At 35.4% G+C, this 27,570-nt stretch overlaps 1 protein-coding gene across 1 annotated transcript in view; it reads left to right on the plus strand.

The window, feature by feature from the left end:
- Positions 1-3,066: 3,066 nt before the first annotated feature.
- Positions 3,067-27,570, plus strand: part of LOC136832511 (growth hormone secretagogue receptor type 1-like) — a 134,719-nt gene continuing 110,215 nt past the window's right edge. The window contains exon 1 of the mRNA XM_067093425.1: positions 3,067-3,557. The gene's annotated coding sequence lies outside the window, so the exon portion shown is untranslated. The remainder of the gene's footprint in view (positions 3,558-27,570) is intronic.

Here is a 27,570-nt window from a genome sequence, read left to right on the forward strand (position 1 = left end):
TCTTCCATACTTAGTTCTGTAGTTTCGCTGAGTCTGCGTATCCAATTTTGTTTCAATAAACCATGACACACCTTGTGCCGTTTCTTGAGGAGCAGCCATTTTTTAGGGATTCAAAATACGAAACGCAAGGTGATTAAAAACTTTGATAACGGCTGAGTACATAGAAAACAAATCTGATTAAGATATCTCATCAATGGCTTTTGTAATGTATTTTTTAAATTGTAAAGAGCCTTTATGGACACTGTATATATATATATATATATATATATATATATATATATATATATATATATATATATATATATATATATATATATATATATATATATATATATTATATATGGACACCCTATATATATATATATGTATGTGTATGTATAAATACATATATAGACACATATATATATATATATATACATACATATATAAATAGAGTATATACGAATTAATGTATGCAAGAATGTCTGTATATACACAGCATCTGCTGCTTCAATTTCAGGGTACGATGTGTTCAATCCGAGGCTGCACCTGAAGCGGTTAATCAGAGGATCAGTAAGCAAATTAAACCAACATACAGGACTACCTGCTATACCAGATCCGAACGCGTTCGTATACGAGTGGAACGCGGGTCACGGGGCGGTAATTATTCCATTCGTGTATAATACTCGTCCATTTCTGTTCCTTCTCCCTCAAATGAAATGTCAGCAACTGAAAAAATCAAATTCATAAACGAAAATGGGTAATGAGGTATATTAGAATTCGCGAAATGGGCAAATTGAATGGTGAACGCTGTCACCATGGGAACAGTTTGGAAGTTTACCTGTTAATGAAAAATTGATTAATGAATGATTTTCCGAGATGTTCAGTCGTCTTCCTGAAAAATAAGGGAGAGGGAACACGTACGTACGCACCAGTATACATACTGTATATACTGTACATACATATACATATGTATACATACATATAAATACATATGTGTATATATATATATATATATATATATATATATATATATATAAATATATATATTATATATATATATATATATATAATATATATATATATATATATATATATATATATATATATATATATATATATATATATATATATATATATATATATATAGTCACACAAATTACAAATGACTCCTTTTACGCCTGCAAATCCATGGGCACCATATCCTCCCTGCTCGACAGTGGGTCCTCTTCACGAATGTTCTCGTCGCCAGAACCACGAATTGTATCATTAAAAAGGGATATAAAATTGATCCAAGCCCTTCCATTCAAATCCAGAAGGAGAATGTTGAAGCCACCGACTTCGGGCACTGCTTTAACGGCGCCAGTAAGTGCCCAGCTCGATGTCCACGTCTCCTATGCCCTCCATTATTTCAGTAATTGGGTCGCCCCGTACAAGGGAGCTTAACTGAGCTCCCCAGGTGCTTATACGCACCCAGAGGGAACTATTTCATGATAAATCCTCCTACCTTGACCAGGATTCGAACCTATGTCTTCCCCAGGTTGGACATGGATGACAGTGGCCTGATGTAATGGGGAATTAAGGTTAGACATTCTTAACTGACCCTAGGTTAAACATTTTTATGCGACCTTCGAACTTTACGTCTCTCTAAGCTGGAACAGTAAAATAATCATGGTCAAATTTAAGTCCTTTTTGGCCTTGGACCTCCAGGAATGACCTTGACCTCGATCCCCGGATCCACCACATTGCTTGTGGAATCCAAAGCAAACAGGAATTGTAAATAAAACTTAAAGTATCTGTCTTCTATTTCAGGATGTCAAACTTTCATTTTCGGGGAGCCAAGATCTACGATATTCAACATCATTTGAAGTATTAATTTTGCGAGGTTACTTCATCAGTGCTACGAATTCCTGCTGATGATATATTTATTCAATTTATTTATCTTTGCACTCTTCCAGTCGGGCAGGAAATTCAGTATATGATAACACATACGATTCCCAAAAAATTTTTTTTTTTTAATTCGTCATAATACTTATTCCATTAGTCTGAGGAAAAAAAATGTTATATATACAAAATAGCAAGTAAATTCAATATACTAGAGAGAGAGAGAGAGAGAGAGAGAGAGAGAGAGAGAGAGAGAGAGAGAGAGAGAGAGAGAGAGAGAGAGAGGCTTTATATGATACCGCACTTGTATGTCCGTAATATTTTTGGGGTGATAAAACTTCAAACTTGATAAAGCTGTAAAGTAACAAGGTTGTAAAACAAATAATTAGTAGTTATTTGCACATATGATTTCCGCAAAGACCCTTCTCATTTTTCGCACATAATTTTTGCCCGTTATCGTTTAGTGCTGAATAACATAGCATACCTTTTTAGTAAACGTTCTCTTGAAAAATCTTCCGTTAGTATTTCTAAGGATTTCTCTTCGTTTTTCAATACAGGTTGACAACAGCTGCTACAAGAAGCTTTGACGGGAGTATGTTGCTCCGGATTATTTATTTTTTATTTTTTCTTATCCATAAAATGCGAATCTCGTCAAAGTTGTGGAATTCATGGGAATTTAGGATCTCCATTTCGGTGTTAATATTTTACAAATTCAAATTCAGTGACACCAAGTTTGAACGCGGTCCAAATGCTGCCCCAAAACACAACCTCCCGGGCCTGTCACTTCTTGAACCCTCATAATGACAACAACTGACAAGTGGATTTTGACATATTAAAAAGAAGTTTGACGATTACTATTTGTCACAGTGATCATTCCCCTCCGATCATCCCACGATTAACCCACTTGTGGCGTGAACAAATCGATGCTGTTTGACACAGCATGCATCCATCACCCGCCTAACCAACAGTACCCTCACCTTGTTTCACCCACCCCCACTTGGGGGAGGGGGAAGGAGGAGGAGGAGGAGGAGGTGGGGTAGGAGAGGGAGGAGGCAGGTCTCTGTAGCTGCTGGTGGTGGCTGGGATGGGTTCGTTGGGAGTGGTCTCACTCCCCTCACCCTCCCCGGAGGGAGACTTTGGCGAGTGGGGGAGGGAGAGGAGGCTGAACAGCAAGAGTAAGTAGGAGGTGGATGGGGAAACCTCACACTGCGCTGCCGGATCGGGCAGCAGACGGAGCGAGCGTTGCATGCTAAAGAACTTGGGCCGAAGCCTCCAATGAAAGAATATCTGAAGGGTTTCATGGCCCTGTGAAAGATCACTTCCGAGAATTCTCTCTTTCTCTCACAATCTCTCTCTCTCCCTTTCTCTCCCACTTATCTCTCTCGACATGTCGACGAAGTCGTTCTGGTTGTGAACAAACTCTTAATCATGACGCGTCTCGCTGAAATTGCAGAAAGTGATTACAATTATTCCGAACCATGTGTCGAACGGATTACAAATCTGATTTGCAAATGAATTGCATAAAACTGAAGTGAAAATTTAAACGCTGGAAAACCCAGCACATTAATCAAGAAATTACTCTCTGAGGATAAAACAAAAGAGATAAAAATATTCAGTGAAACCATTTTCGCACTGAGAGCGACGAGACACGCAGAACTGGCGCGCAAGAGCGTCCTTCTTTTCAGGAATATGAGGTAAGTTGCCCGTTTAAAGTTATGATGATTTCATCGGTTTAATTACTCGCACTTTTTTTTTTTTACGCTAAAGGAACATATATAGGTCGATGAGCGTATTGATCTCTATATCTCTATTTTTACATTTTTTAGGGAATGCTGTTCAGTAGTAACTTGTTTTTGGTTGGTTTGAATAATAATAATAATAATAATAATAATAATTTAATACGAAAATAATGCGTCTTATTTTCTTTAGTATTTTCTATGTTAATTTTTAATGGCAAAAATTACCAGGCTCTTGAAATATATCGTTTTACTCTTGTGTATCTATTCATTCTACAGGAAGAAAAAATAAATAATCAATCAAATAAATAAATAGATAAATAAATAAACAGATAAATAAAGAAATATATAAATAAATAAATGAAAATAACAAACTGAATTAGAGCAAAACCTACTACCAATTCAACAACTGGAAATTCTGCTCTTCCTGCAAGCAAAGCTACCTCCGAAAAACAAGCGAAATCACCAAACTCTAAATAAATAAATGACCAAAAGTTAAACAAACAAATAAATATGAGTAAATAAATAAATAAAATAAGGGGGAGAACCCTTCCTCAAGCACCGTCCTTGCCAACCAGCAATTAAACATTTCTTTTCACTGTCTACCCGAGCGAGTAGGGGCTATTAAATTCTTGCCATTCCTTCCTGACAATCCATCTATATTCACAGTCAAATGACCACTGCAACTTCATCAGTATTTACTGGGGCATCAAGAATAATTATTTATTTTAATTCCTCGGTTGTCATCCGGCGGCTAGCGAGCGGTAAATGATCTGAAGCGTTAATTAAGGAGTAATGGATAAGACTTCATTTTGTAATGTCCCATCGATGCCATGATTTTACAGTGAGATGACCTCAGCTGTTTTCGATCTGGGATGACGCAACGGGTTTCGCTTACTTAATTGACTTTCGTGATTGATTTGTTCTGTTGGGAGTTGATGAAACCCTATATAATTTTTTAATTTCGGTAAAGGTATATTTGTTCTTAGCTCTGAAATATGTATAATTTTTATAAGGCATTGTTTTTAGAATTTGAAAGATAATCTCCTTAATCAAGGTAACCATATTCTAGGCGTCAAATTGCATGATGGCTCTCCATTTTAATTGCCGAGTAACTGCATCGATTTACGGCGAATTAACCAAACGACTAAACAAGCCTCATGAAGCAGATCTTGTGATGATCACAAACATCAGTGTCATATGTTAACTTCTTATCTTTCATCCAGTGTTTTATTAACCTTTCGACAAAAACAAATCATAAGTAGTTGTATTTGCAAGTGTTCTGATGTGAGGAACGACTATTAAATATTAGGTTTGACTGAACGACACCCTTCCCCTGACTGTACGACATCCGAGACAGAATGAAACAGCGTCCTTGTATACAAGTGCTTCAGACAAGATCAATCACAGCCATTCATGAATGACGGGTATTCTGGCTGGCTAGGGCTGAAATGCATGACCCCGAGGTCCCGACTCTGCTTTCTGAATTCTTGTACCCAACGCTGCTTTCTGACCTATGTGGTCATTCAGTGGTGGACAAGAAATTGAGAGTAGGTAGGGTTGAAAGGTGTAACAGGAGGAAAACCTCGCAGCTGCACTATGAATCAGCTGTTAGGTGGATAGGAAGATGGAAGATAGTATGAATGGAGGTACAATAAAAGGCAAGGAGTTGCAGCTAGGGGCCTGCAGGGACGCTGCAAAGAACCTTTGGTAATGCCTACAGTGCGCCCCGTGAGGTGCACTGGGGGCACTACCCACTACGAGGGTTGTACAAGTGGTCTCTTTGGCTTTCTCTTTGTTCAGCCTTTAAACTTCAGAACTTCAGAAACTCAAAGATTACAGAAGAAACATTTCAAAACTTCAAATTCAAAACAGACTAACCGGGAATGATAAAACAAGAAGGTAATTATATGAAAAACCAGAGTCTCCAAGGAGATAATTATATGAAAAACCAAAGTCTCCAAGGAGATAATTATATGAAAAACCAAAGTCTCCAAGGGAGATAATTATATGAAAAACCAAAAAGATAATTATATGAAAAACCAAGGAGATAATTATATGAAAAACCAAAGTCTCCAAGGAGATAATTATTTGAAAAAAAACCAAAGATAATTATTTCAAAGTCCAAGGAGATAATTATTTGAAAAACCAAAGTCTCCAAGGAGATAATTATATGAAAAACCAAAGTCTCCAAGGAGATAATTATATGAAAAACCAAAGTCTCCAAGGAGATAATTATTTGAAAAACCAAAGTATCCTTTCATGACTTGTGCCATGAGATAATTTAGTTCAAAGTCAGTTTTAACAGCCACTTACCTACATTTTCTCTCTCAGTTTTGAAAATATCATGAAATGCTCACCAAAAGATATGATTTTTTTTCAGTGCATCACCAAAGAAGTAGCCTATTTTAAACAGCGGCCTATGTTATCATATTAAACGTTAATCAATCATCTTCATAAAAAGGAAATAGGTAATTTATCTTTTTCATCGCGTTCTATACTGACAACAATATATTCAAGCATTTACTCCCGTGTATGCCTTAGTAATCATTCCTTTCGCAATGATATGAAATGCAAAGACATAAATGTAATCTCGGCGCTATGCACAGTAAGTAAGTGGTATTACTGAGGAATATAAAAAAAAATCTCTAGGTTAAGACGGAGAAAAGGTACGCTTTGGAATGAACAGCAAAAGAAATGGGTATTTTTTATATATACACGTCAGTGCGAGGACTCCAATATCAAGAAAAAAAAAAAAACAAGTCTTAAATTGCCTATTTAAGTGTAAGAGATTAAAGTAAATCCGATTGCTTTATACTATGCAATTTCTTGGTTCTTCTCTCCTATTACCTTACTAAGTTTAAAATGCTTACACAAATTACCACGCATTCATTCTTTATTCCTCTCTTGTCACCAACCACCTCACAACATACTATGCTAGTAATTTTTCCATATATCTGCCACATTTTTTTCTACATATCTGCCACTCTTTCTATTCATCTTACTCTATTTCGCAAACTATTCATCTCAGTCTCTAACTTTTTATTATATCTCATTTGCATGCAGCATTCAAACTTAACTTCTAAACAGGTGAGTGGTTCAACAGCTTCTTCATGCATCCAAATTTTTTACTTCCAAATTCAACACACAAAAACTTTCCTGTCAGATCAAATTTATACCTCTATCTCCATTTCTTTCCCAGAATTCGTATATCTATTTACCTAAAGAAATATTGAGATGCTAAGGAAACACTGCTGGCCCACTTTGTACAAAATCGAACGCTCTATCGCTTTTATATTTATAAGAGAAACAGATTTCATCAAAGAAATGTCCAGTAACTTTTTTATAAATAATCTTTGACGCCTGACCTTCTTGACCCCATCTGAAGTAGGTTTTAGATATTTTTTTTTTCCATTTTCCTGTACACTAGATACATTAAATTCCCTTTAGACCTTACCTTCCATTAAATTAAATTACCATTTTCTCTTTCCGAACCATTATCCTCTTACAGTCGCCATCACGATATTATCCAACTTTGCATCAACACAAGAGGCATCAAAGAAGTATCATAATGAATTCAGGAAGAGGCTGATGTATGTCAAAGATCTTTGGAAATCACAATGACTTGCCCGAGAGGTCAATGAAATGTGAATAGAGGGGGATATTTACATACATACACATACATAAACATATATATATATATATATATATATATATATATATATATATATATATATATATATATATACATATATATATATATATGTATGTATATATATATATATATATATTCTAATATTCTAGCTTGTAATAATGCCTCTGCATCTTCATTTCAAGCCTAAACAACAGAGACTTTATCGTCGAAGCTTTTCCAATTAAGAAATAAGTCTCCGAACTATGAATAATCTTAATTATGCTGTATTTTCTGTCTTATCAAACCCGGTGTTTATGACTAGGTAAGAAATCCCTAACGTATTATGATGATCCTATAAAGTTCCCACATTTCAAGGCAAGTCTCGGAACTCCGAATATTCTCTCCTGTTTTTTTGTTGACGACACCAAACACTTCATCTTCTCTGGAAAAAGAATTTCATAACAGTTGCTGCATTCTGGATCAGTCCAATTGCTTTTGCCATCCCCCCTGATCAGTTTTGCAGACCCAAGCTGCGATATTCCTCAGATGCAGGCGAAATTAGGTTGAATAGGAGGAAAATAATAGATATTTCTTTTTCCCAAGGACTGCTGACTTTTTTTCTTGCTATTGTGTTAGAGGTACAGGGACTGACTCTTTTAGTTTTCCTGATTTTTTTGGCTATTATTTCAGAAGTAGAGGGATTTTCTCTTTTAATTTAAGGATTCCTGCTTTTTTTCCTGGCTATTGTGTTAGAGGTATAAGGATTTCCTCTTTTAGTTTGAGAATTCCTACTTTTTTCCTGGCTATTATTTTAGAAGCAAAGGGATTTCCTCTTTTAAGGATTCCTGCTTATTTTCTGGCTATTGTTTTAGAGGTAGAGGGATTTCCTCTTTTAATATCAGGATTCCTGCTTTTTCTCTGGCTTATGTTTGAGAGAGAGAGAGGGATTTCCTCTTTTGATTTACGGATCCCTGCTTTTTTCAGGCTATTGTTTTAGAGGTATAAGGATTTCCTCTTTTAATTTAAATTCCTGCTTTTTTTCCTGGTTATTGTTGTAGATGTAGAGATATTTCCTCTTTTAATTTAAGGATTCCTGCATTTTTTCCTGACCGCTGTTTTCGATGTAGAGAGATTTCCTCTTTTAATTTAAGGATTTCGGCTTTTCTTCCTGGCTATTGTTCTAGTTGTAGAGGGATTTCCTCTTTTAATTTAAGGATTCTGCATTTTTTCCTGGCTATTGTTCTAGTTGTAGAGGGATTTCCTCTTTTAATTTAAGGATTTCGGCTTTCCTTCCTGGCTATTGTTCTAGTTGTAGAGGGATTTCCTCTTTTAATTTAAGGATTCCTGTCTTTTTTCCTGACTACTGTTTTAGATGTAGTGGGATTTCCTCTTTTGATTTAAGGATTCCTGTTTTTTTTTTCTGGCTACTATTTTAGAGGTGGAGGAATTTCCTCTTTTAATTTAAGGATTCCTGCTATTTTTTTCTGGCTTCTGTTTTAGAGGTAGTGGGATTTCCTCTTTCACTTTAATGAGAAGTCAGGATTAATGCCAACAAATCGCTGCAGGGGTTTATGACAAATCACCGGGATTAAATCTAATTCGTCTGACATAATTGGGAGATTATCTTTCAATAATTTGTTGCTGGCGAATTACCAGGCTCTTACGCCTGGTTTTATAAATTTGTTACAGTGAAATAATTATATAAAGCTTTTTCGAATGGTAAAGCAATATTGGAGGCAAGTGTTTGTGCATGCACCCATACATACATACATACTTACATACATACATACATACACATATTCGCGGACTAATGCGTTAGCATGAATGTAAGCTTGTTATTTGATTATACAAATGTATGTGTGTATGTTTATGTGTATATAAATATGTGTGTGTGTGCGCGCGTGCAAGCAAAGACACACACGTAGTCATGGCGTAATCTTTAGTATCATCCTCTCACGAGCAAGAAGAGCCATGTCCTTATTCCTCACATATTTTGCATGCGAAGAGGCTGTAGTGGATATTTTACTTAGTGTTTCTGCCTTTTACAAAAAGTAAGATGTGGGCCTACAATATAAAAATCGCCTTTTAAATGTCTGCTAGGTATTTGTAGGCAAAAGAGGAATTCAATTATTCTTTGCAGCGTAGTGGATTCGAATCCAACAAATATAGGAGGAGCTTCTTGACTTGTTTTCTGTATAAGATAAATGGCTTTCAGCGGAATGCTTATTCAGAATGTATGAAGAAGCTGAGAATTTAAGAAAGTGCCGTTTCTATTAAATTACAGGTATCTGTATTACAAACAGGTAATTTCTCTTCCACATAATGTTAACATCTAGTTAGCCACGGAGGCATAAAAAGAAGGGAACCATGTATACAACTACATATGCCTGGAATCAGTGTGGGTACCACTGCACTCCTAACCAATTGGGTAGAGTCGCCTCCCACCTGGGCTAACTAAGTAGGCGATGACGTATCTTAGAGGTACCCACTCATTACGGCAACTCACCTGCTGACGCAATAAAGAGGTAGACGAAGCTCCGCCTACATGGGGGATTTTGTGGGGGAAGTGAGCAAACCTTGTCTCTCTTGGCCTTGCTCCTAGCTATAGCTCCATGGCTCCAACCTCCCTGCAACCCCTGCAGTGAGTAAGTTAAGTATACCTTAGTTTAACCAGACCACTGAGCTGATTAACAGCTCTCCTATGGCTGGCCCGAAGGATCAGACTTATTTTACGTGGCTAAGAACCAACTGGTTACATAACAACAGGACCTACAGCTTATTGTGGGATCCGAACCACATTATACCCAGAAATGAATTTCAATCACCAGAAATAAATTCCTCTAATTCTTCACTGGTCGGCCGGAGAGTCGAACGCGGGCCTAGGAGAGTGCTAGTCGAGTACGATATCGACCCATCCAATGAGGAACTCCTGCAGCGAGTAGACGCATTTAATCGTCACCCCAATTGGTGTGAGGGGTCAACCCTTTTGTGTCCCCCGTGGCTGAGTCGATAGAGAGCTACTCATGCGCTCCACCAGTCGGCGGTTCGAATCCTCAAGCAGTAGGTTACTGAAGATTTCTGTATTCAGGTAATATTATCTGATTTTAATGTATACTTTACCTCAGACACATTAGGGAAGGGGTGAAACCATATTTATGGATGGAATGGTGCTCACTATATCTACTATAACTCCAGGAATATGCAGCAGAATCATCGTTGGACTCCTTCCTTTCATGTTCTCTGTTCCTCAAATAAATAAAGATCAGAATATGTTCCTCAAGTAAAGAAAGATCAACTGCTTAAATTGAGAAAAATCGCACGGCAAGTACTAAAGACAACGGATCTGCGTGGAACATTAAATTATGGAAACAGTCGACTCTGAACGCATCATTTTCTTCTTGGTTACGATTATAAATGTAATTATATAACCTGCGGTGATTTGAGGGCGGTTGGATTCTGAAGTTATGAACAGTTGCGTTTCCTAAACCTGATCCTGTAATTCTAATTTTTCGCATAATTAGCTAGTCTTTCAATATCCTTTTATGTGAGCTGAGTGATACTAATTTTTCGCATAATTAGCTAGTCTTTCAATATCCTTTTATGTGAGCTGAGTGATATTACTTGTAGCGATGTCATCTGCTCGAATATCGAAATTACACAGGAAAAAAATAAAAAAATAAATAAAAAAAAGGTAAATAGATGATCCTTCCTTTAGACACTTCACTACTGATGCTGACGTCAGTGCAAGCCCATTCTTGGAAGTCTGATTTTAACTTATCTATCAGAGACGGCGTAACAAAAAACGATCTTTCAAATTACGTCTACAAGATCCTTCAATTGCTCTCAGAAATAACAAATTTTGTCCAAGTGACTTTGAGACGTCTGATGATACAATTGTCACCTGCAACTGATTTGCAATGTAAGATGTATTCTAAGATAATTCTGCCATTTGAAAATATAAAAGATGTACTTTTAATTGATATTCTGCGGCATATTTCTGGCTTTTGAGACAGTCACAAATGTCAACTCCATTTAAACTGAAAAGTAAGTCAGGCAGTAATCTTCAAGCTTTTATTTTTCATTTATATTAATGAAATAATATATTATATATATATATATATACAATATATATATATTGTATATATATATATATATATATATATATATATATATATATATATATATATATATATATATATATATATAATATATATATATATATTATGTATATATATAATATATATATATATTGCTTATTTATGTAAGCAATTCTTGTCTTCACTTTCTTCATTATACAGGATGCATTTAATTTATCTTGAGTATCTGTTACAAACATACCCCGCAAATCTACTGTCAAGAACTTACACAGACTCCCCTAAACCACCCATTTTTTTTACGTTACTCTTAAGATAAAAAAAAAAAAAAAAGCCATATAAACAAATACCAAAAAGTACACCATCGCTCACTTCTTAAGTACAAGAGTAAAGTACCATCAGATCAGAAGTTGCCTCCCACTTGTATGCATCAGCGCAATTGTGGCAACGTCCCTTATGACCGATAAACCAAATGTCAAAATTGCTTACAACTGTTTGCGAGCACTTCTGACAAGTAGGCCATCGTCCCAGCCACAAATTGGTGTCAAAAAAATATTGATGTACATTTTTTGCATCGCCTTCGCTCGAGCGTCGATAATAAGTATGGTGAACTGCACGATATTTTATCGCTGTCTCATTTTTGTTTTATTTGTTTTATCCAATTTTCATTTTATTTGTTTCATCTGATTTATTCCTACATGTTCTAGACAGTTTTCATATTTTAATTTTTGCTTTTAAGTTTTCAGTTGGAATTCCAATTATATATTTGGGTTATTTTCATTTGAAATTAAAATGTAACGTTTTCATTATGCTCTGCATTTTACAAGAACGACGTATCTGACTATATATATACATATATATATATATATATATATATATATATATATATATATATATATATATATATATATATATATATATATATATATATATATATATATATATATATATATATATATTATTTCTCTTCTTCTTCTTCTTCTTTTAACGTGCTTTTTTCCCATTTCTGTATGGGGTAAGCACGATGCCTTCTTTTGAAGGACTTTTGATTTGGCTTTGGGGTAGACCGTAGTCTCGATCGGCTGCCCTGCCTGACATCACTTAGACCCCGGTAGCGTATGGTACATGTATCATACCAGACCCAACGCCCTTTCTCCCAGCAGCGAGAAGTTGTTGCGCGGGTAGGTGTATATATATATATATATATATATATATATATATATATATATATATATATATATATATATATATATATATATATATATACATACAGTAAGTATATGTATGTATATGTGTATATATTATGTATACATACACACATAATATACTGTATATATCTAAATATATTACAATTTATGTCTTAGTGTTTGCATGTGTATATCTGTGGTGTGCGTTTGAGTAAAACCGTCACATGCACAATCCCTCTGTGTTCACAAATGTATGTGCAAAAAAATCGTATACACAATGACTGACGCGTAAGTATCCATAATTGCTAGCGAGGTAACCAAGAACCTTATATTTTAGCTCGAAAAAAACACCCGAAAACACAAGGAGTAAACCCGAAAGATTTTCTTTACGCTTAAACGCAATGCAGATAAAATGGCAGATACCTTAAAATCCTTCTCCAAGAGTCACTCTCAAGAGCATCGTTAAGCAAAGTCACCAAACGGTCAACCAGGAATAACTGGAGGAGGAGGAGGAGGAGGAGGAGGAGGAGGAGGAGGAGGAGGAGGAGGAGGAGGAGGAGGGACAGAGAGAGAGAGGGGTTTGTGACTCTTCAGATAAAATTCCACTTAGTTTGTAGCTGAAGAGGGGAGTGGACCAACGACAGAGAGAGAGAGAGAGAGAGAGAGAGAGAGAGAGAGAGAGAGAGAGAGAGAGAGAGAAATTTCACGCTCATGCGTTAAAAAGGACGAAAAAAAAAAATTACATCTAGTTCAGGACCAAGGGACGAGATGCGGCTGAACAAACAGGTGGAAAACAAAATTCCTTTGTGCCGAACGCTGGCCGGAATTGTCAGATATGGAACTGGACGACTCCAACAAAAACAAAAAATTAAACATAACAAAATAATAAATGAAATGGGAGAGTGACGAGCGAGTTCGGAAAATGAATGAAGAACAGATTGATACAAAGCAAGTGAGCTGTTCAAATTAATAAAAAGCCGTAAATGACAACTATATTATAATCGAATGATATGCAACACGGAATTTTCAGTTAATGACATGTTAATATATAGCATTCAATTGGAATCATAGCAAACGGCAGATTGGCAACTGGTTCTTTTCTTCATCAGAGCGGGAAAGCAAATCAGAGTGACGATTTGCAGAGCTAAAGAGTGGCTGATCAGAATGGCATTGATATTCAATAGCCTTTTATATTCACGCTCAACAGATGCGTATACATTTTTCTTCTTCTTTTTTTTTATTAAAGGAGGCTAGTAAGCTAACAAAACAATCCGATCAAGCTAATGACATCACATGGACAATTAGCGATAAAAATCAAAATAAAATACGAATTAAAAATCACACTTTATTGGAAATCAGCAGAAATATGCTTGGAAGGAAAAGTAGATCACTCGATGATGACCTCAATAGTATATGCTATGACCGCCACTTTGATAAAGTCACAGCAGGCTGAAATGCAATAACAACAAGGACAACTGACTTTGAAATGTCAAACAACAAAATGTTTTAGTTGCAGACAAGGACACGCTCCTTCTAATCCCATTTTCGTCTCATCCACAGGACCACCAACTAATGACAGTAGAAAACAGTCATTTTAACACGATGATAGTATCGCCATCAACAAGAACAGTGCTATCAATTATATCAGTATCAATACGGGAGACAAGAACAGAATATAACTTAGGACGAACGTCAAGCGCTGGGACCTACGAGGTCATTCCGCGCTGAAACGGAAATTGACGGTAAATGGTTACAAAGGTGTAACAGGAGGAAAACCTCAAAGCAGTTGCACTATGAAACAACTGTTGGAAGAGGGTGGAAGGTAAGATGGAAGAAAGATGGAAGTAAAAGAATATGAAAGGGGTTGTATAGTACGAAAGGAATGCAAAGAAGGGGTTGCAGCTAGTGTACCGCGAAGGTGGTGCGGAAAAACGGGACACAGTTATAACTAGTCTATTCTAAATGCACATGAACACGTAACTTTACCTTCATCCCTTTCCCTGTTCAAAATTCTCTACGAATTACTCACTGTTGATTCTAAAAGCATTTCTCTTCAGGGCAGTGGCTATTTCTAAAGCTATTTAACAGAAGATCCGTTACGCATGCGCAGCCGTTTCATTTTCAGAACCCGCGCGGCTACAAGCAATGTGAAATAGAATCAATGTAAAATATCAAATGCATTTCTCGCAAAACCGTTAATCAGAGCGGCGGCTCGTTCTCATCAATTAAATGCTCATGTAACAGTCTCATAAAGCAAGCTGGGCTCAGCATCGTCTTCATGTGCCACAATTATTGAGCAGTGTTATAGTTACCTTTTTCCTTCGTTATTTCATACATTCTCAATTTGTATTTTGACTCTGACATCACTTTAAACAATTAATTATATTCCACGACTTTCTGTACTGTTATTCAGGACGATTTTCTGGCGTTTATTTAGATGATCCTCCACTCTCATTGTATAACATGATCCTCCACTTTCATTGTATAATAACATGATCCTTCACTTACATTGTATAACATGTCTTCATTTCTCTTCATTAACTGTGAGCAACAGCTATTCCATTCTCCGTCCATAACCCAACACTTTTCGGCCAAAAGCTTTTCTTCACGTACACAGACCTTTCCCTGACGCCCTCCTCGTTCAATTTACTCTCATTCAGCATGATGTTGGAGCTGTGTTAATATATCACAACGACAAAAAGCTAAAAATGTTGATGTCTTCATTTCCAGGCTATTCACTAATAGGGTCAAACGGAAAAGTTTCTCCGGGTTGCGTATCAGTACGTTTCTGCTCTTCCTTAGCTGAGAGGCGCAGTTTAGGCTTGCTGGAAAAATATGCGTGGGTGTCACACACATACACACGTTCACACATATACGCACATACATAATATACATATAATATTATTTATATATATATATATATATATATAAATATCCATATATACATATATATGTATTATGTGTATATGTATGTATATATATATATATATCTATATATATATATATATGTATATTTATGTATGTATGTATGTATGTATGAATGGTATGTATCCATAGCGTACAAACGTACATGTACAATATTTGTTATATTAGCATTCTGTAGTAATATTAATACAGCACTAATTAAAAATAAAAGGGCTTATTCATAACCCTTTGATTTTAATGAGTACTCATTACGCAATGAATTCACAAAGAGAATACGAATCAAACAACGCAGAAGACTCCAGAGGGCAACGGGATTTTTCTGCCTTGAAGGTGGAAAATACACACCTTGTTCTGAGTGCGACAGATTCGTTTAATATCCTGATATTACACAAATGGAGGAGTAATGACTGAGCTACAAACATCAAAGACACAGGTAATATGTCTCTCGCTCATGGCGCAGGCATTAAAAATCCTTAGGGGAAAAGGTAAATATTTCAATGAAGAAATGACAAGAAAGTCTTTCAACAAAGTTGAATGTGAATCAAAAACAACGCAGAAGAAGATTTTTTCAGAGGGTTTGATTAAACATAATGGAAATTTTTTCTGCCTTGAAAATGGAAAATACACACCATGATGATGTTCTGAGAAGTTCCTCTTTAAATTTTATTAACGTATCCTGATATTTAATTCAAATTGAAGAGTCATTTACAGAATTTAATGACTAAATCTACAAACATCAAAGATATATATAATATATATATATGCGCGTGTTAAGTCCTATATATAACGTACTCACTATATTTAATTCACTACTGAAGAGTCAATTACAGAATTTATATATATATAAATCTATATAAATATAAATATATAAAATATTTCAATGAAGAAATGACAAGAAAGTCTTTCAAGGCGAAAGGTTGAATGTGCAATAGGACAAAACGGCCTTATAGCTGCAGTAAACAGAAGATTTTTTCGTAGGGTTTGATTAATGACATGATGGAAATTTTCACTGACATCGCCAAGACAAAAAATCAGTAAGTTAGATCGAGAGTTCGGGAATTTTCATGATGATCACTGAAATACAGGGCATGTCATTAACTGAGTGGGGCGGAGTTGGTCTTTAAACTGTTTATGTAACTGGAATCTGCTATCATCAATTAATTCAACAATTGAAAGAGGTCATTTGGAAATCAGAATTTATATGACATAAATCTATATATTTAAAAAGATATATATAAACGCGATATAGATTATCGCCAAACGGGAGCTGTTAAGTCCTATAAAACCACTCACTATATTTAATTCACTATTGAAGAAAGCCACATTTATCAGAATCCACACCTTATATTTATATATATATATATAACTATCCATATATATATATATATATATACAGAAACAAGTAAATATATATATATACATAAATATGTTTTATAAATCTATATACTGTAATATTAAGGAATATAAATTATATATATAATATAAATATTTATATACGCGCGTGTTAAGTCTTATAATATGGATATATACACAAATGACAAACGAATGCTTGATATCTTATGTTACTATATCAATACAAGCTAAGATGCACGACAAGATATATTCATCAACAGCAGAAGCCTCTTCCCCAAATCATTTCTGATATCTGACAGTGGAAAATGTCTTCTGGAGGCCCACGCTAAAAATAAAAAAGATAAACAGAGCATTCTCGTGCACACAAGTAGACCAAATTCCCTCGGTTCCCGATCTCCTTTGCATTCCCAGCCTCGCTGAATCACAAAAGAGCAGATCTACGAGCTCCACAAACATTGGTCTTCACTGGCTGCAAACATTACCCAGGCCTGGTATAAATTCTCTTTCTTTCATTTGCCTCTAATTTAGTGATTCGCTCTAAATCGACTTCTGTTTGACCTTCCTTTGCTTCTAAGTTGGGCAGCTCTTTTGAGTATGTTCCCCCCGTCATTTTTCGTTCCTTTATTCTTTCTGTATCTCCCAATACTTTCTGTTACTTCTTTCGAATGAACACCACATTTTTGGAAGCTTAATCTCAAGTCAATGGCCCCTTTGGTGGGCTTGCTCCATGTGAATAAGGTTTGTCTTCTGAATAATAATAATAATAATAATAATAATAATAATAATAATAATAATAATAATAATAATAATAATAATAATAAACTAGATGCCAAAGTAGCTCCAGGACTCATGCAGAAAAGTGTGCTACTAGAAACAACACACAGTGAGGAAAGTGATGGACTCCTAAGGAGGCAGGATGCAACCCGGAACCCCACACTATGAAAACCACCCAGTCGAATAGGATGACTGTGATAGACAAATAATAATAATAATAATAATAATAATAATAATAATAATAATAATAATAATAATAATAATAATAATAATAAGTAGGTAGGGCCATGTAACTCCACTTCTGTGGTTTGTGTTGACTTTTAAGCCAAACCTTTCAGTTTCATGGACCTCACCTTACCTTAAAAGCCTCCTTTACCTCAAATTTCCCCATCTTTTGTTTCTATTTCCTATCATTGAATTCGATCTCCTGTCTTTTATTTTTATTTCCTACCTTTCAATTACATTCGTTAAATTTCATTTCCCTTTCCATCCTTTACTTCAAAACAAGCCATGCATGCAGCTCAATTTTAATTCTCTTATATTCATATTCATGCAACCTGAAAGAATCTGAAGCTACAAAATATGAACAAAATTCTGTTGTTCTCGGCATGTCGGAAATACCTGTATCTACAATTACACTATACCTATACCTATACCACACACACACACACACACACACACACACATATATATATATATATGAGCCTTTCAGTGGAGAAACATGCCAAGCGCCATCCTGGGCCAAAGTAATTTTAAATTAATTTATTGTATTTTAAAAATGGCACTTGGCATGTTTCTCGACTGAAAAGCTCATATATGAAGATCAAAAGGCCCATAAAACACTGTATGAACTGAGGCACAGAGGAAAGTGCTCGAAATATATGGTTGAAACGTTCTTACAGTGTTCTATGGGCATTTTTTATCTTATTATTATGTTGTTTACAGTAGTATATATATATATATATATATATATATATATATATATATATATATATATATATATATATATATATATGTATATATATATATATATATATATATATATATATATATATTATGTGTGTGTTTAACATCAACACGCCTATCACACACATCCAGTTTATATCATGCGATCTTTCGCGTGGGATTAATGCTACCCTCATCTCCAGTAGCAAAAGGCTCCAGTAATGAATACGACATTGACACATTTTCCCGGTATATGGTCAAAATCAATACTGTACTCATACTGTGCTATTGTTATCTTACAGCTTAATCATTAATATACTGCCGCAAAGATACTCTCTTCAGCCACGTTTATGTTACGAGTTAATACGAGAAGAAATATAATCCCAAGGTTTTATTTTTTATACTAAACATGACGCAACTTCGTAGCTCGTCGGATATGAGGTCTGTGAAATCCAGAGGAATTATTCTAAAGGAGTCTTCGAGAAATAATACTAGTTGTTGAACGCTTTGGAGAAAGGTCTTTCGAATGACTGATTGAGCAACTAGCGTTTTCTTACCTGAATCCACCGCATATAAAGCGGTAAACCTTATTGACTAATTATTCTTTAAGAAACACTCCACTTTAATCGCATAACTGTACATTTTAAGGGATGGCAGGAAAGCTTTGATTATAGACAGCCTTGACGAGAGTTGGACCAGAAATATATTTTTAAAAATAAATCAAACGTTATTTCGAAAATCCTGCTGGCAATCTGTTCTATGTAATCGTATTACCACGTCAATATCACGACCTGTTTTGCTTTTGTTTTGAAATGGGAAAACGGCACTTCTTATCGTCGCAAATTCGGGTGACGCATTTTTAGTTTATTGTAAAAGAAAACTATTGTGCCGGCTTTGTCTGTCCGTCCGCATTTTTGCTGTCCGCCCTCAGATCTTAAAAACTACTGAAGCTAGAGGGATGCAAATTGGAATGTTGATCATCCACCCTCCAATCATCAAACGTACCAAATTGCAGCCCTCTAGCTTCGGTAGTTTTTATTTTATTGAAGGTTAAATCTAGCCATAATCGTGCTTCTGGCAACGATATAGGATAGACCACCACAAGGCCACGGTTAAAGTTTCATGGGTCGCGGGTCACACAGCATTATACCGAGAACACCGAAAGATAGAACCATTTTCGATGGCCTTGATTATATGCTCTAGCGGCTGTACAGAAAACTCGATTGCGCCAAAGAAACTTTGCGCAGTTTTTACTTGTTATGACACTAAACCACTGATCCGACTGAACTGCGCAAGACTGCGCAAAAATAAACCTTGAGGAAGTTCTCGTAAGATATTAATCAAATCTCGCAGTGTTGAAACAATTTAAAACAAAGATGGGCCAAATTGATATCCCTGACCTCGAAACACGATGCAGAAATTTGCATAATCATAACATCAACTCGTTACTCGTCTTATTTGTCTGCGCTCGTGTTGTTAGAGACGAATTTCCGGTGGGCATCTAAATTAGGCGACTCTTTCCCTCGGAAGTTTGATCGACTCCCAGATAAAAGTTGAAAAAAAAAAAAAAAAATCGACAAGGAAACTGTTGCAGGTTCGTTGCCAGCCTGCTTAACCCTTTCAGATTTCATTACCATTTTGTTTCTCCGCGATGAGGATGAAAGATGAAAATTAGATTGCCCAAGGATCGTTACTTTCTGCTCAGCCTTTCAAGCCCTAATCAAGATTGTTCTTATCTAGTTTCAAGATTAGAATTTTATATGGACGATTTCGTCAATCTCGGACAACTACGTAGACGATGATACTTGATTCTATTAAAAAGTAAAAATAGATTAACGATTACACCACTGAAGGATTTTCTGTATTCTCCCAAACCCTTTTAACCTCGATTCACTGACTTAAGGCACAAAATTTTACGGACGCTTTCATAAATCTTGGATAACTGGAAGTACTCTGCAAAACTGCTTTTATAAAAAAAGGTAATTTTGATTCCATTTTTCCTCCATCCCATCATTTACAATGAATAGTAAACCACTTCTAATTTTCACTCATTCACATAAATATTCATTTACACATCTTCCTACCTTCCACATTCTTCATATCCAGCAAACGAGCGCTCGCATACACGGATGAAAAAATACCCAACTCCCAACTTCTTTGGAGAAGGTCACGAAGCAAATCATGCAGAAGATGGCAATCACTAAAATGTATTCATCTTAGGCGTCAGTACTTAATCTACTAAATTATAATCTATGTGGATCATTCCTAATGAGGTTCATTGACTGAAGGCCGCTTGATTCTTCGACTGCAATATTCTAAGATCCAAATTTAAAGCAAGAGGGGTCTTCTTTCCAAGAATGTGTCAATTTAAAAAAAAAAAAATAATGTAATTAAAGAGGAGGAAACTAACCTCCCTAAAATATCCTCTTACGTGGGAAGGAAGGGATAAAATTTTAGCCAAAGGCCAAGCGCTGGGACCTATATGGTCATTCAACACCGAAAGGGAAACTGACAGTAGAAAGGTTTGAAAGGTGTAACAGGAGGAAAACCTCGCAGTTGCACTATGCATAACTATCAGGAGAGGGTTGAGGAAAGTAAGATGGAAGAAAATATGAACGGAGGTACGGTAACGGGAATGAAAGGGGCTGTAGCTAGGGGCCGAAAGGACACTACAAGAACCTCAAGCTGTGCCTACAGTGCACCGCGTGAGCTGCATTGATGGCACTCTCCCTCTACGGAGAAGCGTTTTTGTTGAAAAGAGATGGAAGCTCTTACAAACTGAGTCATTCTCTATCTGTTATTCTGGTTATTTCATTTATTTTTTGGGTTAACCTCACACATACTCTTCATCCTTCTAATACGTCAGCAATCAATCTTAAATTGCAACTGCAGCCATAAAAAAGATTTCTAAAAGATGTGAGTTGTGGATAGGATCCTAATGCTGTTATACATAATGAAACCTTTGATATAGAGTATTCATAAGCATCACTTATATATATATATATATATATATATATATATATATATATGTGTGTGTGTATGTGTGTGTGTGTGTGTGTGTGTGTGTAATTGTAATAGCCACATTGCCCTCTTAAATTCTCGAAATCTTCGCGCTTTTTATGGATGTGCTTGTCACCACAAAGCCGTAAGATCCAAGCGCAAGAAATTGAAGAGACTTTGATGTCCGGTCATGGGAAACGAACATATGTATCTGGTAAAAGTGACCAGTAGATTCTACAAACAAACACACACACACACACACACACACACACACACACATATATATATATATATATATATATATATATATATATATATATATATATATATATATATATATATATATAATATATATATATATATTTATTTATTATATATATGTACATAAATATATATAATATATATATATATATATATATATATATATATATATACATACAACATACATATATAGAAAATAACTAATCCAACTATATACACACAACATAAAGAAATAACTAATCCAACCTCCCACACGGGGCGTTAATACATTTCCCCTCTATCTCTCTCTGGTATTTCTGTCCTTAATACTCCCTAGCAATGTGCAATAACTGAGCAAATATGTCCAAAATCAAGATGGCGACTAATTAAATGTTTCGCAGTAGGAGAACCCAGCGACTTCCCACCCTTCAGGTTACATCTTATAACAGAAGCTAAAATAAGTCTGTCACTTTTGTATTTGTCCACCGAATGCCATGAGATTTCGAATGGCGTCGCCGAGTTGGAGGACAGGCGCTAACTGACAGCAGGTATACAGACAACAGACACACAAACCCAACACCGAAAAATAAAATTAAATTATATAAACAGACATTTCTATTTTTTGAAACCATTACCCTTGGAAAGTTCACGAGGAGATATGAGCACTGATATTTTCCCCCGATATAAATATAATGAATTCAGGATTCACGCTTTGCTTTAAAATGCAACGAACGTTTCGTTTCATGCGTGGGAAGCTTGTTTGCTTAGTAAACAATGTATACGCGTGGGTGTTCAGACTGAAATTTGCAAAATCGAGAAGAAAAACTGCTTCTCAGATCTAAAAATGTTATGGACTGAAAGTAAATATGTTACCATACATATGTATGTATGTATATGTATATGTATGTAATGTATATATACACATACACATATATACTGTATATATATATATACATATAAAGAAATAATCAACACACAATCACGCGCGGAACAGAAATAAATCTATGACTCACATCAGGATCGAACCCAGGTCTTAAATAACACACACACACACACACACACACACACACACACACACACACACATATATATATATATATATATATATATATATATATATATATATATATATATATATATATATATATAGAGAGAGAGAGAGAGAGAGAGAGAGAGAACATACCTTTTTATATAAAGTTCATTTTGCCTACCAGCGTCACGTCATCATTTACATCTGCCATGGTATACGACGTACACAAAGTAATTGGAGAGATGTTGGCATAGAAAATGTGAAAATTTAAAAGAAAAAACATGCAACCTTTTACAAAGGAATACATTACGGGAGGTGAGGTTTAAGCTGGAGTGTGGGTGGAAGTGTAACTGAAACAAGTAAGTTTAATGAGAAAAAAGGGAGTGGAGGATATGAAGGAAAACTGGGTCAAAGTTGGGTACCTAATCTATATATATATATATATATATATATATATATATATATATATATATATATATATATATATATATATATATATATATATATATATTATATATATATAGTATATGTGTGTGTGCGTATGTGGGTCCTTGTGTAAAATGTAGAGAGAATAAGGATGTGATATACATGAATAAATAAAAAAAATAACTAAAGAGGAAGAGTAGTAACATATCCAATTTTTATTAAGTAAATTAACAGCAAGATGACTTCTCACCTTCTTGACATTCTCGCATATTTATGGAAACTCTTACAGTCCAGAAGAAAGTTAATCATATAGATTTATATGTATACATATATATACATATATATATATATATATATTTATATATGTACATATATATATATATATATATATATATATATATATATATATATATATATAGAGATAGAGAGAGAGAGAGAGAGAGAGAGAGAGAGAGAGAGAGAGAGAGAGATGAAATAAGTAAAAAATTCCGCCAGTTAACAATAAAATGAGGTTCGCTAGTCGCCATTTGGGGACAAGACCGAGCTTAAGACTTGCTTCATGAACGAGACAACCTTAGGCACAAACAATTTCAATCATAACAATCACAACCCTAAGCCTGTCCATCAAAGGCTCTCATAAAAAAAGACAAAATTCAACCATCCAAAAGAAAACGCAAACTTCATCTTTGAAATTCAATTTAAATAAAGAAGAAGAAGAAGGAGAAGAAGAAGCAAGCACCGTCGGTTTAATCTATCAAGTCAATGTTGTCAAGCTCATTGGATTTTCTCTCCTCTAATTCGATTAGACCGTTTTACCAGGGGAGCTGATCTTACGATACTGCCGAATTTAAAGCCTTACGCGCGTTCTACGTCCTTGTGTGCGCAGTAACAGCATACGGTGCTGCCCTCCTGTGGCTGAACTACGTATCGATAACCAGGAGGAAACTGGACACATTCAAGAGCTAATGCATAAACATCTACTGGAGTAGGAAATACCTTGACTGACATACTATTATTATTATTATTATTATTATTATTATTATTATATTATTATTCAGAAGATGAACCCTATTCATATGGAACAAGCCCATAGGAGCCACTGACTTGAAATTCAAGCTTCCAAAGAATATGGTGTTCATTAGGAAGAGGTAAGAGGAGGTAAGGGGAAATAAAGAAAGAAGAGATCAAATGAAAAAAAAAACTAAACTGAGTGTTCTTTTAACAAGTCTCTGTGTATCCAAATCTCTGTGAATTCCTGCCATCAGACTAATAACTATTGGGGTAGGGAATATTTTATTTTTTATGATACTCCGAAGTAAAATATAAAAAAAAATATTGAGAGACCTTTTCAAAACATGACTTCGTGCATCCACTTCTCAGTTGACTCCTGTTATCGGAGTCCTCCTTCATGTGTGTGTATGGACGTACCTATGTATGCCTCAACACGCACACGAACACACAGGCCGGAGGAATGGTAAGATAGAGTTGACCAAGGACTTTTGTCTTTATTACGCTTCCTTGGGGTCAAGGTGGTGCGGCAAACGACTTAAGGGTATGAGTTCTCTTTGCCGTCACTGAATTTTTGTATCCTTTAACCCTGGGGAGGTGTAATAACACAAGGGCGCTTTGCGAACGATATTCATTTTATGTATGTATATGTTATATATTATATATATTGTATATAAGCGAATCCCACAGGAAAAATTTTTATTTTCCTGTGGGATTCGCTTATACACTTAAGTCACGTGCATCTACTATGATTTTTAGCATAGCATATATATATATATATATATATATATATATATATATATATATATATATATATATATATATATATATATATATATATATATATATATATATATATATATATATATATATATATATATATATATATATATATACACAGTATACATACATTCTCTCCTTTTACAACTCACCCTTGTCTGAAGCCACTTTTAAAACCAAAATCTATCACTCACTTGCCTACATATTCTAACATGGGCACTTCTTTTATTAATTAAACTTTCAATCACTTCTAACAAACTACCTTTTATACGGTCCATCCCCAGCAGCCACTACTTGCATCTATATCAGCTCTGTCATAACACTGCAGGTCTGCGTAGCCATATATAGTGTTCCTTTACTCTTTATATTATTTTTAAACTTTTTCCTTCATTACCAACAATTAACTCACCCCCACCTCCTTTCCAGAATTCACGTGGCTCTAATCTCTCCGAGTCTCCTGTCTTTTGTCTAGAAACCCTTATCATGTATCCTCTCAGATAAATTAAGCAATTTTATGTACCTGTAATTCTTACAGCTGATCATTTTTTTACCAACTAGGATAAGCATCATATTCCTCACCCATTCCTTTGAAGTCTTTCCCGCGCTTGCTTAGTCAGTTCTCTACGCCTTCACCGCCATAATGCAGCAACACATCTATAGGCCTATAACTCTTGGTGCCTTTCGTTTCTGTAACTTTTTAATTGGGAGCTTATTTCCTCATCTACATCGATTCTCACCTCTACATGCTCTTCATACAAAATGCTTCCATTTGCAAACTTAATTCTGAGATCAATTTGTTTGGCAACCTTCCTCTCCACATGTACTTCGTATCCGAACGTTCCTGCTGACTTTTGCGTTTCGTATTCCATCAGTTAGGCCTATCGTCTGTTGTCTCAATCTTCTCATATTCCTTCACACCTCCATTTGTTCCTTCCCTTATGTACCTATGCCAAGGAGACTCCTTGCTGACTCAGCGACCACATCCTTGAACCTAACACTTACGGATTTTTAACCTTAACCGAAGCCATTCCTCCGCTCACGATTACTTCCACTAAACTTGATTCTCTAAAACCCGCAAACATTCTTTTACTCCTTCTCTTATTCTTAAAATTGGTTATTTCCATAAATCAAAAAGCTTTCGCAACACATTTCCACGAGATTCTCTTTCGATTCACGTCAGGCAAGCCCAAACTATCTTTCCTTTCCACATCAACTACCCTGACGTTCAAATTACACAGTCTCCTGCTCCAACCTACCCAGGCACAAATTCTGTCTTTCTCAGAAACTGCCCGCCCCATTTTCACTTTTCCAAGAATGGTAGACATTGTACGCAACGTTCTCACTACTACCATTTCCTCCACTGCTGCAACAAGATTCAACCTCACAACCTCACAATGCCATATGCCTGCCACCTAAAAAAAGGTACTCACTTTCTTGCCACGCCTGTTTGCCACTCCATACCCAGTTATAGTCTCCCTCCCAGTTGGGTTCGAGCATGGCTACTGTCGTGAAATTCTTTGGTAGGGAAGATATTTTTAGCATATACTGCAATTTTCATTTTGACGTTAATATGATCATTAAACAATACACGTTCCTTTGGTATTAACGGGCATTTTTCTCTCCTTCATGACTTTCGCTTTCAGACAGTTCTTTTTCTCTGTAAGCTACGTACAGTACTTACAAGGTTATTGACTGAATGGGATACTTCCAGCCATTCAGAGCTTAAGACAGTGACAAGAAGGAGCTGAGTGCTTGGACAGCAAGATGTAGAAAGGAAGGGGTAATGGAGATAAAGTAAAAGGCTAAAAAGTTATTGCAGCTATGACCGACGGGATGCTTAAACAACCATCAGTAATGCTTACGGTGCACCGCGAGGTTTACAAGTTTATTAACAGCATCAAAATCACGAAGCAAAAGAACAGGAACAATATTTTGGTTACTCAAACATTGTTCCTTTTTTGCATTCAAAAGAATGCAAGGTCGGTCGGATTGTGTTTTCAGTTTTAGATTCTTCATGAATTCTTTGCATTGTAAGTTTTTCTCCTTTTTTTAGTTTTCTTTGGTCACTATAAAAAATTCTAAAAGGGAGAAAAACTTACAATACAAAGAATTCAGGAAGAAACTAAATATGAAAATACAACTCGACCGACCTTGCATTCTTTTGAACAGAGAATTTCAATGCCACAATCTTTTTCTTACATTAAACCAACATCAAGTTCTACTTATGACTCGTCGCATAAAACGGTTTAAGAAGCTGCTAAATGACAATTCTCACAAGTGAACAATGACTTCAGACATCGGAATCCATTCACCCTCTCAAATTTTGAAGAGTTAATTCGACCGAGAAAAAAAAATTTGTTGCGCCATATTGCCTCTTCGAAAGCAATTACAGAGACTCAATTACCTCATTAAACGATTTCCGCGAGTAATTACGAGCTTGCGTGTCGAGATTCAATAATCATATGAAGTGATTTTCCTGGTGATGATGATAATATAATGATATATAATCTATGTGGTGCGATTCAATATTCAGATTAGATTGCTTACCAACGTAAAAAGTTACTGCGGACAAAAT

This window comes from Macrobrachium rosenbergii, chromosome 50, assembly GCF_040412425.1.
Source record: "Macrobrachium rosenbergii isolate ZJJX-2024 chromosome 50, ASM4041242v1, whole genome shotgun sequence".
Taxonomy (NCBI): Eukaryota; Metazoa; Arthropoda; class Malacostraca; order Decapoda; family Palaemonidae; genus Macrobrachium; species Macrobrachium rosenbergii.